Source organism: Centropristis striata, chromosome 21 (genome assembly GCF_030273125.1).
Source record: "Centropristis striata isolate RG_2023a ecotype Rhode Island chromosome 21, C.striata_1.0, whole genome shotgun sequence".
Classification (NCBI taxonomy): Eukaryota; Metazoa; Chordata; class Actinopteri; order Perciformes; family Serranidae; genus Centropristis; species Centropristis striata.
The window spans coordinates 27,361,676-27,380,958 of record NC_081537.1 but is presented as its reverse complement, the minus strand read 5'-3'; the positions used below and the strand labels follow the sequence as shown (position 1 = coordinate 27,380,958).

At 42.0% G+C, this 19,283-nt stretch overlaps 1 protein-coding gene across 1 annotated transcript in view; it reads right to left on the bottom strand.

Annotated features, from left to right (window-relative positions):
• Positions 1 to 19,283, bottom strand: part of jmjd1cb (jumonji domain containing 1Cb) — a 145,858-nt gene that overhangs the window by 85,955 nt on the left and 40,620 nt on the right. The window lies entirely within an intron of this gene.

The following is a 19,283-nucleotide window of genomic DNA, read 5'->3' as shown; positions in this document are numbered from 1 at the left end:
GGGTAGAAGAAAATGAAGAAAAAAATGGACATGAAGAAGAAGAAGAAGAGAGAGAGAGTTGTTGTCAAGACACCAAAATTATGACTTTTATACAATAACCTGCCCTAAATATGTCAATATTGAAATATCATCACAGCAAAATCTGTAAAAGTAATCAAATAACAGATGGCAGAACATGGAACTTCTTTACTTTTTTTTACTTTTTATTTAATAAAAAAATCAATGTATTAAGCAAAAAAAACAAAAACATGTATACAGTAATCTGATGTCCCCTATACTTTTATTCAAAGTTAACTTTATATTTGCAAACAGATATCACCTAATACACATTGTTTATTCAGCCTATTTCATGTAAAACAGCGCCCCCTCTGGTGCATTAGTATAAGCTCAGGCGGAGAGTGGTACTGCAGCACAGGAGAGGTGAGAGACTTCCAAAACAAAAACCCTGAAAATAACAATAAACTCAGATTGAAGTTGTCTGTGAGAAGTTGATGGAGGAAGAGCTGCTAAAATCAGGAAGACACTACAGTTTGTAGAAAGCACTGTGTTGTGTCAGAACAGGTTTGGGAAGAGAATGTCACTCTCGCTAGACTTTTTCTTTCCATCTTTTTCATGTCAGTGAGACAGTGGTGAGAAAATCTCTTAAGTAGATTATGTGTTTACTGAATGACAGGAGATGTTTGGACAGATTTCGAAGATGATGGTGAATCTAATTTTATCGGTCTTTTACATCTTTTATCGATCCACTTGCTATTTTCCTCATTATTTTGAATGGAGTTCTGCTAATACAGACACCAGCTCAGAGCGGGGGCTGTGCAGCCGGCGAGCGGTTCATGACCCGCTTTAATCTTCTTTCCAACTTCATTTGTTTACTCTATCCCTCTGGTTATCGTTAGCTAAATCCCGGGACACACCATTTATTTTTCGACCGCTTGCCCCCATCAGCAGCAAATTTAAAAACTCTCCCGCTGGATCCCAATCCCAATGCAGAGCCCACACACACTGCCTCTCTGTCACAAGATGATCTAAACCAAAGGAAATAGCGCAACACTCTTTTTAAATCTCAGTCATTCATAAAGGACCTGTACGAATAAAAATGGGTGTTGTATAGTTCAGATTAGTATGAGTGAAGCACAAGCAACTGTTTGATTAATGCAGTTTGATCACATGGAGTCACAGCAGTGTCGAGGTATAGGGCGCCAAAGGGATGAGTTCTTAAACTTTTGATTGGGTTTGTGTTTACTCACATGAAATGAGGCCTGTAGTTAAAACAAGCTGAAGAGATGTTTGCAATTTGCTGTATGACATAAAATACATTAGTAAATACCCCCACTTGTGAATTTTGCTGTTTCTGCGTGTCCTTAAATAAGCGGTTGCTAACAAATGGCTAAATGAACCTACAGTGCAAACTCTTGTCGATTTGAGTAACAAATGATTTATTAAGCTAAGGTTTCACTAGCTTGTCCAAACCGCTGGTTAGCTTGTCAGAGACCATCTGAAGCATAATGGTAGTGACGTAGAAGTCGTGTGAGCGTGGTGTAGTTCACTATAGCATAACGCTGCATTACGACTGCATTAACGCTTCAAACATAATACAAGTGGTGTTCATTTGTGAAGATTATCCTGCTGAACAAAACATGTAAGCATCAGAAATGTGTGTTTTACACAGAGCTTATTTTCTGCAGGTGAATAGGTGAATTCTCAATAGACCCCATGGAGATGCTACTGCCTGGTTGGCCTACAAAAAAATATTATTCAATTTCCTCTCTATTCGAGAGTCACAGGAGCCTTTCCATTTACTGTAGCTTTAATGGCCAGTGACTGTTGCAGGTGTCCTTTTGTGAGTGCATCAATGTGTGTGTGTGTGTGTGTGTGTGTGCGTGTATGTGTGTGTGTGTGTGTGTGCTAGCCATTTTCCTTTCTTCATCTCCTCATTCCATCCTCACTCCCTCCTCCGTCTCATCTCTTTCCTCCCCATTCCCTTAGTGTTCCCTCTATATAACTCACCCCTCCCCCACTCATCCCTCCATAGGCGCGAGAGGAAGAGGGATCAACGAGTGCATCTCTCCTCAGTCAGCCTCCCGCCCTCCCCCTCTCCCATAATGCACTACTGCAGTCGACTGAGTGATCACTCCCTGCCAGCAGGCGCAGAGGCGGCTACATCAGTGTGTCCTCCTTTGTTTGGTGTTACCTGCAGTCTAACTGTTCATTACCACCTATGTGTTTATTATTAGCTCCATCCGGACCCATCCCTCTCTACACCTCCACCTCCGCTGCTTACGGATTCTGTCCATTTCAGTTGCATCAACAGCAGTCATTCCAGGACACCGCTCCCTCCATCCTCATCTGATCTAATCTATCACTCTCACATGCTCTCCCATCCTCTATCCATCCTCTCATCCCTTATTCATTCCAGACAACAAAGGTTAACCTCTATCTGTCACCGGCTCAGTCTCCGTTTCACTTCGGCGGAATGTCATTAACATTTGTCATTTATTCGCTTTAATTAGCTCCCTGTTCTTTCAGCGTGATGTCATTTAGGGACACAAACAGCAATTTATTTCATTTATTTGTTAATTAATTGCTAAGTCCATTTATTGCCAATTACAAATGCTCGTCACAACCTCCCACAGGCTGAGGTGGAATCTCTGGGTTGGGTTTTTGATTGTTGGTTGGAAAAAAACCAAGCAAGGATAATCACTTTTAATCACATAAGAAGAAAACAAGAAAAACCCCAAATAGATTCATTTTCTTTCAATCAACCAGCCAATTGATGAACTGCTTTTACACCAGTGTCATTACACAAATAAAATATTTCAAAACAGAATTTGAAAAGATGCTCACGTCCCAAAAATAAAAGTAAAAGACTCTTCAAAGAAACAGATCTGTTTCCAATAATTTGAACTTTAAAAACTTAATTCAAACATTATTTTGTTTTGAGCTTCAACAAGACACTGCTTGCAACACTCTGGGAGTAAACAAGGTCTTGTTTTCTGAGCTCTGACAAGCAGAGTTCAGAAAAAGCAGTGAGAAGGCGAGAAATGCAAATTGAGCTGCTGATTATGCGGCAGAATCCTTCTCAGTAAAAGAAAAACACTAAACAGGGTGAAGACTGTTTGCACTGTGATTAGTGTTTTTATACTCAGTTTTAAAATCTGATGTCAGCTGTCTTTTTAGAGGGCTGGGCATTGGGGGACAGGGGGTATTTAGGGGGAGATAGCAGGTCAACAGTAGATGCCACATAGAAATGGCGGGGACCTGAAGATTCATTTGAGGCGCAGCACTACACGTCAAGATGTCCACATCATCATTCTATAATAAATATGAGTTAATTAATTTGTTTATCGTAATTGTGAAAGTGTGTTAGGGATAATGAGTAGGAACATTGTGACTGAAGCATATGAAGTCCATTCCCATGCTCAATTTCTCATAAGATGTTGCAGCAATTTCTGGGTTATTTGTTACAATGATTTGGTGCTAAATTCAACCACATTTTACCATCGGAGAACTGATAAAGTGAAAGAACACCATAGTTAAATCCATGATGTGATTTGGGATCAAAGACATAAAAGAATTGCATTTTCCAACTACTGGATGGCGAGCACTTCTGTCCAATAAACTGCTGGGAAACCCCCTGATTGTCAATATACCTACAAAAGCCATACATTCATCAGAATGCTCTAGGTCACTAGTCTGTTGTCGTTTCATGAGGCTGTGTTATCCTAGAGGTCACAGCAGGTGACTTTATACAGTGAGGTCAAGTTTGAGGAAATACCCTCGCTGCAATGAAATTCAAAAATGGAGACTAACATCATTACACATTAATCAAAGTGGGCTAACTGAATCCACAAGAGTCTTTCCAGTAATACCCAATTTATGTGATTCACAGACTGTTTATCAAATGTAACAACCTACACCATGGGACCTCCACATTTCTTTATACACTGTGTCTATTGTTGTTAAGCGTAAATCATTTTAATAACCTAGCCGAAAATAAACAGGACACACACAAATACAGACACTCATGCATATGCACATTTTCATATTATGCCCTGCCTGTATGTCAGAGCAGGCCATTAAATTTCAATCTGACTGTAACTGCTGCCCGTTGGCCCGGGGCCAATAACAGGCCATGTAAGGACAGAGAACTATAGGGCTGAGCTAAGTCGGCCAGTGCTGAAGAGAAGAAAAGAAAGACAAAACTAACCACCATCACTGCCTCCAGAACGTCCTTTAAACTCCAACTAGGGAACATATACAATCTCAAACAATAACCATGCATACGGTGTCAAAACATTTGATCTGCATTAACAAATTGCAGTTTTAGTTAATTGTATCAATTTTACTATGATGGAAAGTCTTCTACAATTCATCAGATTCATCCACCATCCATCTTTATCACAGGGAACATACCATGAAAAAGTCCCTTTTTCAGTGCTTCAGTGCTAGTCCGCATAGATTCAACTGTGAAACAGGACACAGTCAGTTTTCTGTGGGCTGCCTTAATCAGAAAACGTGAGATTTAACAAGCCATTCACATTGGAGCATATGGCAGATATGGCTTTCTGCCAGAAAGCTTTAGTATAAGTAGTATAAAGAGCAACAAAGTCCACACAGGGAATAGCTTGTGGTAGATCAGCGTTCAGAACTTTATGAATTGTCATGACTCTGCATAGACTGTGTAGGGCCCTGCCCACTCTCTAACAAATAAACAATAACACAAATAAACAACAACTCAAGTACAGCATTGTCTTAGCCATAGAATGCAAATGCCAACCACGGTAAAAGGACGATAATAAAGTATGCCCTCTGGCTTGGCAGCAGAATTAAAAGACAAAGGGCATGCATGTCAGTGTTCATGTGCCATGCTGTGCTTGTATTTCACCTGAAGCGGTTAGCCGCTAGCTAACGATATAGTTATGCTGCTAGGGAAAAAAGTATGAGCAGGTTTTGACGGGTGCCTCATTTCCACAAGTCTCACTTACTTTCTTTTGTCACATGGAATTGTATTTCTGTCCACTGGGTAATTACTGCTGTCACGCTAACTCAACTTGTTCCTATAGACTTTTAGGTGCCGACGACCATGGTGCATTCAAGTACGCCTCGTTAATACAGGAGAATACATATTTCACAGCAATACAGAATAGCTGAGAGCTTAACTGCATTAGGCTGTATTCCATTATATTTTGATACCTTTGATTGTCACCTAGCACTTGTACCTGTGCTTCCTTTTACATAAATAAACATATACCATAAACTGATGCCGAAGAGGCACAAATTAGTGGATAAAGACACCTCCCTAACAGCAGCCAGCCTCGTCTATCTCTACAATCTGCTGATGTCACTCTCTGCCTCTCTGTCAGGCACAAGGGGAGAGACGATGACAGGGAGAGTGAGACATTCCTGTTAAACCTGTCGTGTCAATCAGTCTGTGTGCATGTGTGTGTGTGTGTGTGTGTGTGCTGGAGTAGGAGCAGCTGTGTGACAAGTCTTGCTCCTTTAGAGCTATCAATGCACAGCCTGAGTTATGTGCAGTGGAGCTCTGATAGGTGATTAAAAAAACACCACAAACATGCACAGCAGGTGGTTTGAATTAAATGTGTGTGTGTGTTGCTATGTCTTTGTTTCTGCTGACTGCTCTGGCATCTGCACTGATTCTCATTTTTTCCTCCGCATATAGATCACGACCGCATACAGCACGCACGCATGATTAGGGATGCAATGAGAAGCGAGGAGCGCGGCTATAGATTCTGTCCCAGTGTCCGCCCAGTGTGCGATCCGTCTGCATGCTCTAATGACCATCAGCCGGCAGATTAATAACCTTGACACGTCCAGAGCAAGGATGATACTGTAGTCTGTCTACACACACAAACAAGCAGAGTACACTGAGTATTCAGCGGGGGAAAACATACACATGATAGGAGTGGGAAAACTCTGTTGCTATAGTAACGGGAGGCAGCAGTGAAAAGTGGCCGTGGACACACACACACACACACACACACACACACACACTATCAGCCACAGTGAGGAGCAGAAATAAGAGACGGAGAGAACAAAGGAGAGCAGGTGCCACACTGGAAACACTGTCAAGCATCTGATGTTAGCAATAGCAGCTATCTAACTATCACTAAAGGCTGTGCGTCACTGTGTCCTGCTCATAGCAACAACTGCAGACACACACGAATGAGGCTGACCACAGATAGGTCTCTCTTGGACCCGTGTCTCTTGTCCTGTCTTTAGGGCCCAAATCTGTAGCAGCACGCCTAATGAGGCTACTTGAATGTGTCACATTAAAAACCACTTATCCTTGTGTCAGCATTATCAATACCATTAAAAGCTACTGTTAAATGTGCAATGTGTACATTTCCTTCCGCTAGAGGTCTCTCAATCAAAACAATAACAAAGACGGAGTAATGTCGTCATTGCTGTTCGTTTCTCCTGGCTAGAATTCCTTCAGTGTTCATCGTTCAGGAGGTTTTTATCAGGAGCCGAATTATCCACAGGTGTCCCCCTTTAAAAAACAGACCAGATAATTGTGTAAAAACACTGAATAAATTCAGGAAGTTTTTTACGGGGATCTGCGGAGATCTCATGTTCTAGAAGATTAATACCAGTAAAACCACTTAAAAAATCAGTTCTCTCTTACAAGTCAGTCAGTATGTTTACATGACACTTGAAAAAAACGAATTACTGCCTTAATTCGACTATAACTGGACAATTGAAGTGCATGTAAACGTTTTAGTCTGACTGATGTTGGAGTTCTCCATCTCAGATTTAGACACACAGATAGTGCGATTGGAATAGGATTTTCACCGGCATGTATGACAAGACAACAACAAGACAATGTGCTCATGTTCCACCCCCCTCCACTGGCATATGACCCTGCAACAAAAACATCCAAGAAAGCCGCTGGCAGTAGGCTTCGGTTGTAGCCCTCTAACAGCATCCGGCGTTTTTGTCTGCCCCTTAAAATCACCACCCATCTTGTTGTTCTTGTTTGAAAATGCCGGTTTCCCGCCTTTCTCCACTTGTTTATTATGACGTAATAGGTCAAACGGAAAGAGGGCCGTATTAACCCGCTGAAACTATACATATCGCCAGTATTGTAGTATAATAGTGTTAAGGAGGAGGACACGTTCCCATCAGTTATTCAATTTTCTCAGTTGCATGTAAACTGGGACAAGGACAGAAGTCCGATTAGACGCCAAAATCAAATTTTAAGCATAGCTCCATTAAACTGTGCATGTAAACGCACTGACTCTCTGATGCTGTTTGGCATGTTGGCTGCTACCAGAGATGCTGCAAACCTTTGCTCAGCTTGTTTCTCTGTTAACTTCCAGGAGGTTTTTTACCATAAGCTGAAGTATCCTCCTCTCTAAAACAAATGGACCAGGCTGGATAAAGCAGTTTTATGTTAGAAATCTAGATTTCTTCGATTCTGTTCAGCATGCTGCGTGAGCTGCCGTGAATGTTTGCTCATCTTGTCTCTTTGGCAACTTAAGGTCCCGACGCTCAGGAGGTTTTCACCGGGACCAGAATTATCCACAAGGATCTGCCCCTCCCAAAACAAACAGACCAGATGATTTAAACCGGTCAACACACTGAAAAAAGAGGTTTCACATTAAAAATCTGTTTTTCTGATGTTGTTCAGCAAGCCGGCGGAGGGGCTGGAGACGAGCTGTCGCGAACAATTGTTCAGCTTGTTTCTCTGATAACTTAAGTTTTAGACGTCTGATGGCTAAAATCTTTCATCCGGTTAAAATATACGGTTAAAAAAGACAAAGTGTATCTTTAAAATGTGGCTTAAACATGAATAAAAAGTCTATTTATTACAACTTCTGGCAGACAAGCAAACAAATGATATAAGTGTAAAACCTCATTGACAGAGAGTACGTCCTCGTTTAAAGATTTTGGGGGGTTTGTGAATTGTTGGCCTAATCCAAGTACACAACTCAACAAAATATATACCATAAGTCTCATGGTTTTTAAATAGTTTAATGTGGAAATATTACTTTTATGGATGTCTTTTATTTACTTGGCAGGAACATTTTTATAACATGAAATGTATCCTGCATACACATACAGTCATGAAAAAAATATTAGACCACCCTTGTTTTCTTGTTCATTTTAATGCCTGGTACAAGTAAAGGTACATTTGTTTGGACGAATATAATGATAACAACAAAAATAACTCATAAGAATTTAATTTAAGAGCTGATATCTAGATATTTTCCATGGTTACTTGATAATGATTTTGGTTTTTATCAAGAAAACCATGGAAAATGGCTGTATATATTACATACACGTCCAGAGCTGATAGAAGGCTAGAGACAGAGAGGAATGAGCGGATATTATTCAAGAACACGCTCAATGTGAATGTGGCGCATGCTTATATTGAGGTGTGTGCATAAAGTGTCTTAATGATTGTTATTGCACGTTCACGTACAGTACACATGATACGCGGTGTGTGTTTAGCCGTACAGCGGTGTATAATCTGCCCATCACTAACGGCTGCGGAGCAGCTTTCTGGCTGGCTGCTCCGGAGGCCGCTGGCAGCCAATGAGCATGAGGCATGACGGCAAACAACCAATGCAGATAGAGCAGGGGAAATCTGCCTTTTAAATAGAGCGCCAGAGAAATCTGGAGAAAACACATACTGATACAGAATATCGAATACAGAGGAGAGGAGAACAGAGGCGGTACTCTGAGAGGACTGAAACACTGAGACAACATCAGTTTGAAGAGGACGGAGATATTATCACTATGTGTTTTCTTTACTATGATTTGCATGATAGAATTGCTGGTGTAAAATGTGTGTTATACTCCTTTCTGTCTCTTTTCAGTCTGTCTGTCCCTCAGCCCCAGTCTTGCCCTGCTGTAAGTCATGTCCACACACACACACACACACACACACAGAGTAAGCTCTATCCTGCTCTCCAAAAGCTCTAATCTGATTTATTGAGCTTGACTGCACGGAAAACATGTAGACTAGCCAGGCTAAAAAGACTCCTTTATCCCCTTTACCCCCCACCCCCAGCCCACAGCCCCACAACTCTTCCGCCTCGCACACATAAAACAAGAAGCGCACGCACACAAAATTACAACTAATCGAGGTATTTGAACCCAAGCCTTCCCACCACTATTTTCAGCAACAGAAACACTGTTGCTCCTGCTCGAGGAAACGTTACGTCAGACCCAGTGTCACCACAAACAAGTCTTAATGTGAACGACATGTGCATTTGTCATTTAAGAGATTAATGTTAATATTCAGTGCCTTACAAACCGAAAGTTTTGAATGTGGTTATTGAATCCTGTAAGAAAAGTTGTACAGTCCACATCTTTGATAGAATACAGGAACATATCTGCCAATTTTTAAAAAATATTTAGCCGACCCCCGAGGCAGTTTTATGGCATTTTTTTTTGCTCCTGTCACATTTTTCTCACTGTGGCCTGATATTTCATGGCAATATACAATTCCTGCACCTCTATGACATCAGCCCAATCATAGCTCGAAGTAAGGGGAACTCAAACATGTCTTTTGTGCAGAACACTGCACTGTTATAATGCTATAAATCATACAGGAAAAAAGAAAAGTGGAATAATATCTCTCTTGCCCTCTCCTCTCTGCTCTGTGTAAACAGCCAGTTCAGCTGGATTGGATAAAGCCTGTGTTAACTGTGTAAACTGGAGATGTGATGTGTGAATGACGCAGAATTAGATCAGTAAGGGCACAACTGGTTGCATTATGGGAAATGTAGGAACCTGTGTTTTAGTCCTTTAAGGGAACATCTATTCATTATCGTTAGCTGCTTATCCCAACGCAGGTCGCGGGGGGCTGGAGCAAATCCCAGCTGACCCAGCTGGTCTCCAGACTATCACAGGGCTGATACATGGAGACAGACAACCATTCATGCTCTCATTCACTCCTACGTGCAATTTAAAGTCACCAATTCAACCTAAGCTGCATGTCTTGGGACTGTGGGAGGAAGCCGGAGGACCTGGAGAGAACCCACACTGACACGGGGAGAGCATGCAAACTCCACACAGAAGTCAAACCAGAAACCCTGCTGCCCTTTTATTTTTATTACCTTCATGTAGGGCTGGGCGATATGGTCCAAAAGTCATATCCCGATATATTTAGGCTGAATATCGATATACGATATATCCTGATATTTTTATTACAAAGTGAGAGCAAATTTTCAGTCAAAGTCAAAGCCAAATCTAACATGTCACAAGTAGTTTTATTGAAGCCGTGATTTTAAGTGAACATATATACTGTATAACAACAGGAGTTCAATTTTTTTTTTTTTTTTTTTTAATCAAAAGCTCAAAGTGCACAAAAAAATTTGAGATAAATGTAATGAAATAAAATAGGCCGATCTTTTTCTGAAAGAAATATAGTTATATGAGAAAAGAATAACGAACATTACAAAAGAACTAAATATGACTAACCCTAGTAAGGCAGCATTTATATATAAAGAAAGAAAAAACTATTTGAACTATATCGAAATATGCAATATGGTCTAATTCCAAATCACATTTAAAAATATATAGATATATCTGTTATATTGATATATCGCCCAGCCCTATGCATTGTTTATACATTGTTCAAACATGCAAAACCCATCCGTAGGTAACAACAGCTACTGACCCCGCACATATTACAACACCATCGACCATATTAATGCTATAAAAGAAAGTATATAAACAACGATATCATCATCCATCATGATGTTTCACTGTGTACACTGTCATATGACAATTTGATAGACAGATGATCGATAGATCATGGAACCTGGAATACCAACCTTGGAATAAGACAGACAGGATCTTTTGGCATATTAATTATTTAAAGTGAAATCCTTTCAAACCAACAAGGAATATTAATACCATACTACTCCTGTGCAAACTGGAGATACTGGAAGATGTAACACCTGTGTATCAGCTCTACAGGTCTACAATCTACAAGTCCTGATGGATAGGACGCTATAACACTGCAACTGTGCCCGAGGGGCATATGAGATCTACTCCATACAATACAACAAGCGCAGAGCCATCAGACTGCTTTTATGTGGAAACAAGGGAGGGAAAGAAAATGACACAAAAAAAAGAGACAGAAACACAGACAGCAGCTGAGTGTGAAAAAGTCTGCCGTGTGCTGGTGAGAAATTTTAAGAGAACAGACCTGCAGGTCCTGAGAAGACACAAATAATAAGAGAAAAGCAGGTTGGATAATAAGGCGGAAGACAGCAAACTAATTATGCAACAAAAGATAAATAAAGAAGGAGATGGAAAGGATGAGGGATGTCTAATTAAAAAGGGAAAACAGGGTAAAATAAGAAGCATAACAGGAAACACAAAGTAAGACTTTATTAAAAATGCAATCAGGATGAAAACCAAGGGACTTTAAGGGACAGACTGGTGAACGGACACATAAAAAAATGAGACAAAAGGAAACAAATGAAACTGGTGATGATTAGGAGGGCATCGTACGATCATTATTATTTTTTTAAAAAGGAGAAAAGAGGAAGGCAGAAATCTGATTCTTATGCAATGAATAAAAGAGAGAAATTAAAATAGAGGAAGAAGATGATGAAAGAAATGGATTCAATGGCATGGGGGAGGAAGCAGACAAAGAGGCGAGGAACAGAGGAGAGGAAGATGGAAATGTTGAAGAGGAGCCACTGTCGGAAAATGAAGCACAAAGGTGGCAAAAAGTCAAACACAACTAAAGGACAAAAAGGATTAGGGTCGGGAAAAAAAGCAGGATGGATGAACACAAAAAGAGGAGCTGCCTGGAAACTGAGTGACTAGTCTACCACAACGGCAACCAGGTTGACAACGGCGTAACCAAGGCTCCTCTTCCCTGACAACGGACCAAATGATGCTGCTGCTGCTGCTTTCTACTGCTACAGAATATCAATCAGTGGAGGAGAGGGAGAGAGGGCGAGAGACACTGGCTTTGATAGAGAGATGGTCCCCCAGAGGTACATAAATATGTGAAGCGGCTTCTGAGACGCTGGGATGCTGGCTGGCTTCCCCTCACAATTACCAACAAGCAAGAGCGAGTCAAACAGTCGGACAGACCGAGAGAGAGAGAGAGAGAGAGAGAGAAGAGAAATCTCATCATGCAAAAAGAAATTCAAGTAGGGCTGCTGTGGGCAAAGACATGTTTGATGTTCCCTCCTAATATCAAACACAGAGGCTGTGCGTGTGTGTGTGGTTTCATTACAGCTGAAATTGCTACAAGGGAGAATGGCTGGGCGATTGTGCAATGAGAAGACGTGCAGATGAATAAGGACAAAGCCAGATGGAGAGGCAGAGAAAAAAGAGAGACGGAGGGATGGCAATCTTGGATGCGAGGATAATCGTGCGTGATTAGATTGGAGGTGAATGGGCCATGCTGTGGATTCCTACATCCAGGCCAGGACATCAGCTGCCCCATTCTGCTCCCCAGTGGGTCTGCACACACACACACACTGTTTACCTGCACACCTTCAATGCACACCAGACACACATTTCAGCTGTTCTCTTATGCTTAAAAATGAAAACTCAGTTGCTTTCAGCTCTTACTTAACCTCTTAACCTGTTACTTCAGGTTACTTCTGCCAGTGCTCAAATACCGACTGTACCTTCAGCAATCTAGCTAAACAGAAGTTTCAACTGAAAAAGACTTTACATATGACCGACGATTCATGATCTTTAAAGGGACAGTTCAGGATTTTTGGACATTAGGAACGTTCCCATTAGGGTAAAAAGTGACCGCTGGGAAAGTCTCAGGCCACGCCCTCTCAAATGTCCGCTCACTCGGCGTGTCTCCATGACAGAAAAAGGCCCCAGAGGGATTTACGAGACTCCGGAGGTGACGTATGGTTTTCGATCGTCGAGTAATCGATTAGCGACAGTTTCGACCTTGTGGCGTCGAGTACTACGTCACATCCCAATTATCGTTCTATCCAATCAGCAACCAGCCTTTTTTCAAGGGAGAAAAATGGCCCTGCTCTTCTATAGAGCCAAAAAACGGCCAGTCAAACGGCTGCTAGGGCCGGCTCATATTTAAATTAGGGGCGTTTCAGAGAGGGAGACCCGCCTCATTCTGGGTATTCGACGATGGTGGAAACGTACCTATTAAGTTGGATGAAATACATCCCAGTAGTGTAGTGGATGCAAAGCTATTCGCTTACTTTTCTGAGCTCCGGTGCCAGGAGTTCTGTCCGGTTCTGATCGTAGAATAGTTTCGACAAACTGGCAGGGTCACGAGGTTTTACTCCACAAAACTATGTGTACACAGCATTCATTGTATTTACAGCATCTTATATACAGACTTCTTCAAGAAACAAAATAGTGCCAAGTGAAGTTGGTTTCTGATATCACGAGGGCCATTGTTTCATGGTAGAATGGGCGTCCTTTTAGTGTACACGTCGTTAGGGCCACGGGGCAATCGCACTGAGCACTGGTCCCATACAGCAATAGCTGTGGCCCTTTCAGAATTTCCCCAGAGGAAATTTTCTAGTTTATAACTGTGAAGCACCTCAGTCACGAACACACCTCTTTAAAAAGCGTTATTCCAATGCAACTGCTAAAGTTTCCACTGTCACATTATCACCTCTCACCTTCTGAATAGTCGTCTCCCTCTGCAGAGAGCAAAGACAAGTGTCTACGCTAAAGACAGACACTCGGAGACTCAAAAGATGGCCATCAACGGCATGCGTAAAAGTCCAGAGGTAAAACTTTGGATCGAAGCGACACACTTGCAGTGGAGGTCGAGGAAAGAATCCTAATAAAGGTAAAGTTGCCAAACTAATAAAATCCCCTCAGTGCAGTTAAACGAGACAAAAGAGATGAACTTAACCAGGTTAAAGCTCCAACACAGACAGAGAGGGGAGAAGAGTGGCTCTGTTGTGGAGGTTCATTGGGGTGTGAGTAATGTGGAGGAGAGAGATAGAATAAGAGGGCACATGAGCTGAAGTAATACCCAATGACAGCATGAAGAGACATCCCCTCTTCCACAAGGTCATCTCTCCCTCGCTCTGTCTCTCTCGCTCTCTCTCTCTCGCCACCTCTCTGTGTCAAACCCACATGGGAACCAAAGCAGACACAAGACGGCGAGAACGACAAAAAGTGTGCAGACGAGTGCAGCGATTAGAGAGAACGGACGTGTGGAAGAAAGGGAGGGAAAAACAGATACACTGAGAAAAAGATGGTGAGCGATGAAGATAGAGAGAGCGGCAAAGTAAACAGCCTTGAGCAGAGTGATGTGACCCAGCTTCCCCACTCCTTTATTCCTTCATCTCCTCCATACGAAGGATGTGTGGGCCCAGGAGAGAGGAGGGAGGGAGGGAGGGAGGGAGAGGTGAGAGGAAGAGAGGGAAGGAAAAGGCACATCCAAAAATAGCACTGTGTTGTTGTAGACGCAATGGAGGGAAAATACGAACTCAAACTCTTCCGTCTGAACCACTGATTTCAGGCTGAAATTGGTTTTTATGTTTAATGTTTCCACATTTTTGTTATGCACAGTGCTGCAATTTTGCCCAATCCAAATATGTTTACCTAGCTATCACAGGCCGTTACACACAATATATTTAGGCATCAAAGTGAACAAATTGAATAAAAATGAATCAGATTAAAAGATCACACTAACTTTTGCTCAATAAAATGCATCCAGGCTCCTTAAATATTCTAAATATCTTTAACTTCTGAAATATATGTATAGCCTCTGTATACTTTATGACTTTCCTACCCTGTATGTGACTCTCAGCCCCAACACCATTGGTTCTCACTACAGATGTAATTCACTTTGCAAACGGTTCACTCTATTGCTGAAACAGTACGTTTTTAAACACACTACTTGTTATTTTGCTGTGGACTATTTTCAGTGGAGGAATAATCGACATTTGTTCTGGTGAGTATTTAGGGCAGCAGGATGGTGTGTGTGGGACACTAGCCCGTATCAATTGTATTGCAGTTAAACAAATAAAATAAAACATGTTTTAGTTGGTTACGATAATCCTGCCTCCAGCCCCTGACATAAACTGTTCGTGGTTCAAGACCAGCAAAGAGTTGGTGCCGCTCTGGAACCAGTTATCCTGGCTGAGAGCAGTTTTCCCCCTTCTCACATTTGTCGAAAAGGGGTAAAAGATGTCCAATCCCAGCTCCAGCAACCAGTGTTAACAGCCGGCATTTAGACTAAGGCTGGGCAATATATCCATATATTTTTCAAGGTGATATGGATTTTTTTTTTTTTAAATGCGCTGTGATCCTTTCTACTATTACTAGGGTTTGTCATATTTAGTTCTTTTGTATTGTTTGTTATTCTTTTTTCATATAAATATATTTATTTCAGAAAAAGATTGGCCTATTTTATTTCATAGGCAATTTTCATTTAAGATATTTTTATATTGATATTCAGCTTAAATATATCGGGATATGACTTTTGGTCCATATCGCCCAGCCCTAATTGAGACCATATACAAAGGTAAGGGGAGCGAGGAGGGCTAGGGGCTTCTCCTCGTCATCTGCCATCACTACCCAGCATTTTCTCTGCCATTGTACGGTCTCTGACAAGCAAAAGGAATGAACTGTGGGTGCCGATCACCACCTTTGTATGGATTATGGACTGCAACATCATGATTTTCTCAGAATACGGCTCAACAGCGGTGTTCCCGATAGTATCATTAAGCTAATGGGAAACCATGTCCTCTGAGCGACAGGCGAATAGAACAGCTGGTGACTCCAATAAGACCGAGGTGGGGGTCCGTGTCAGCCAGTGCAACAGTGTGGCAATAGAGAAGGAGGAGGTAGATATGTCACGCTTTGATATGCTCACAGTACTTGTTAGTAGATGCTTTCATTGTTGGTTTGGCTCTGCACATGGAACTTGTTGACAGTGGGATAAATATAGAATATCACCAGAACTGTACTTAGCAAAAACATGGAAGGGAACAAACAGGGAATAAAGAAGTTGTGGAGAGCAGTTTAGAGCATTGTTCTCCTTTAATCCACTCATTCCTACGTTTGACCCGAGTCTGTTCACTGACTAAGACCACAGACAAATCCAATTTGTCTTCAAGTCCGGCCTGTCTGTCCATCATTTGTAAGTGACCAGATCAGATTTGTTTATTTAGGCTTTATTAGTGTGCTAATCAGCTCAGTCGGCTGTAGAAACAACATCAGCATGCATATGTATATGCATGTATATATGTATATAATGCAGAGCTCCAGCAGCATTTGGGATGGTCAGAATTAAATGATTGTTACAACTTAAGAAATTTCAGATTTCAGAGAAGCATTAAATGCAAATCTGATTTACATGTGACCTGATAAAGCTTTCTGATCCCTGTTTAGATGTGCCAACTAAAGCAGAACGTGTTATTAGTCAGACAAAGTTGAACATTAATAATAGTCGATTAAAAGTATTTAATAAAGCAAAAACGTCATTCCCCACTCCTCCACATCACTCAAATGACCTTGAACTTTGGACAAAACTCACACTCTGGGAACTTGTGTTGTGCATTATTTGAAGATTTTATGATATTACACAAGGTGCCAGTTTGAACAGAATTAGTTCACATTGCAGTGAAAACCATAATCCAACAAAAAGTCAATATCAGCCCTGATCTGGAATCCGGTATACTGTAGAGAAAACAGGAGCAAAGTTCTGATGGAAACCAAAAGAGACAAAGTGTTGAATATTCAGCAGAAAGCGAGGAGTGTGGAAGAAAAACAAGGCATGCTTTTCTTTTCTCTCTGCCACTTTTTCTTCCTCTCTGCGTTTTCCTTCCTCCCTCCTCTTTCACTCCATCTCTCCTGATAATACAGCTCTAATAATAGCTGAGTTGCATCGAGACAATCATTCGGTGGAATCTAGGGCAGCCGCTGCAGAGGCAGTATGGGAAAATCCCTCCTGTCTTCTCCAGCCTGCATGCCTGCCTGCGGACTGCGCACGCACATGTGTGTGTTAGCATTCAATCCATTCTGCACAGGAGGAAACAGACAGAGGACTTTGTCCATAACACCCACAGAGCTGGTTTCCCAGAGCTGGTGCTGCTGGATGTTTTTAAACACAACAGTGGCAAAGTCTTTCATTACATTTTGTATGCAGCCTCTCCAACATGCCACACTGTACGGAGCTCGAAATACCACTTGCACATGCACAATAGTGCACAGAAAATTTGAGCAGTTACATAATTCTCAGCTCTACATGCAATGGTTCATAGAACTTGGTACAGAAAATATATTTCAGGGCTGCCAGCTTTCACGCATTGACCGGAAGACTCGCACAATTGAGAGTTGTCACACGCCACACGTCCATTTTCTTACATAGTGAAAAACAAATAACTAAAAAGGCCCTGAAAAATGTTCCTATTACCATATAGAAAATGTCAGTCTGGCTGTGGCAGAAGTGCCAAGAAAAATGGACCAAAAAATTGCGCAAAAATGTTGGCACAAGGTAGAGGATTTGCTCTGGCGCTTGCACTGGATGAAAAGGAAGGCTGAGGTATGTAAGGAGAGGATGAACCCGCCAACGCTCTTTGTGGCCAGTAGTATTCATATGTCCTCCAGTGTTGTTGTTGTTCAGCACTGCGTGTGACGGTTGCTCTCCCTCCTTCACTGCCATTGAATGGCTGGGTGACAGTAACCAGCGGCAGTGTTTACCCACAGTGGGCTGTGACAGTACAGAACGTTTGTGACCGCGGTGAAAGAGTAACGCACCCCTGCAGTTTGCGGATTGCGGTCTGCCACAACCCCATCAACCCCGTCGCAATGGGGTCCGGTCTTCTCTGAGTCATGTTGTTTGGGTGTGCGGCCCCCTCCGAGGTAGTGCGCCGCAACCGGCTCCAAGTCGGCTTGGGGTGGAGACAGCCACCTCGTATCAGAGGGTGGGGTAAACTGTGGCGCAATGAAAGTTAGGGCCGTCACCACCAGCTTTGTTCCCGTTTGGGTCATGGACCTGAGTGTTTTCTGGGTTTCTTTGCACAAGGTGATGCTTGACTGTGAGGTGTTTCAGGGTGAGGCTAAGATCGATGTTCGCCCAGGTTTGTCGATTGAGGGGATTTCTGTTATTCTTGGTAATGATCTGGCAGGTGCTCGTGTGTGGTCGGATGTACCCTCTCCTGTGGTGGCGCCCGTGCCACTGAGTTAGTGCCGGAGGAAAATTGGACAGACTTAAAGAGAACTTGTCAACAACTTTAGCTTTATCTGATTCTGCTTTTGAAGCTGCCACGGTGCGCGTTACGGTGCAGGCTGTCAACACCTCGGGGAAATCTCTATTTTTTCCCTTCGGGACCAAATTCAGTGGCACAGGCGCCACCACAGGAGAGGGTACATCTGCCCACACACAAGCACCTGCCAAATCATTACCAAGGATAACAGAAATCAAAGAACAATTTGGCTGATTTAGTCGAACCTAGAGATAACGTGCAGATTTTTTACCCCCATCCACCTAAAGTTGGTGCATCCAGTTGCTGGTTGACTTGTGGACAGTTCACAGAAACAATGTGCCTGGATTCAACACTGTGTTCCAGTCACAGAGAAAAAGGCAGAAGGACAAACAACTTCATACTTAGAATAATGGTAGTATGATTGTTGAGGTTGTTTAGCATTAACATGTATTAGTCTCAAGCTGTTGGCACAGGATGCTCAGTTCAGTATGCAAATCAGTACGCCTTATGAACCATATAATTACTGTAGAGTAGAATCAAGTCTGGTATATGTCTTTGTACATGCAAAAGTCTTAAGAACAAGTTCATATGTGACAGTTTTGTTAATGTGCCAGTTGTTGTCTTTTAGCTCAACAATTCTAGCTGGTTGTACAGCTCATATGGCAAACCCAAATAAGAAACCAGAGCTAGAAATCTTCCCATGTTATTTCTATCTCTTGTTTGGTTAGGTGGTGATTCAGTCATTCTAAACCATGTGCGCCAGCATCAGCTCAATTAATCTGTTACAGTATCTGAGCCGCGCTATAATAACCTTTTACATTATGCATATCAGTCAGTCTCCCGCGTCTTTCCTGTATGAACAAGCACACGCTGCAGTCGTCCAGCTATTACTCACTGCCGCAGCAGTTGCTCACATCAACAATGGACTACAGAGAGCTACTTACAATGGAGCCTTGACTTGAGTATAACCATAAACTGTTGAACCTGAATAAAAAGCTTAAACTGTGTTTGATTCAAGTTACTTAATCATATGCAAGACTGCAGCATAACGTAATGTTTTTTCATGATGTTTTGAAAAATATTTGAAACTGGAGATTGTCACCACAAACTATCTATGATGAT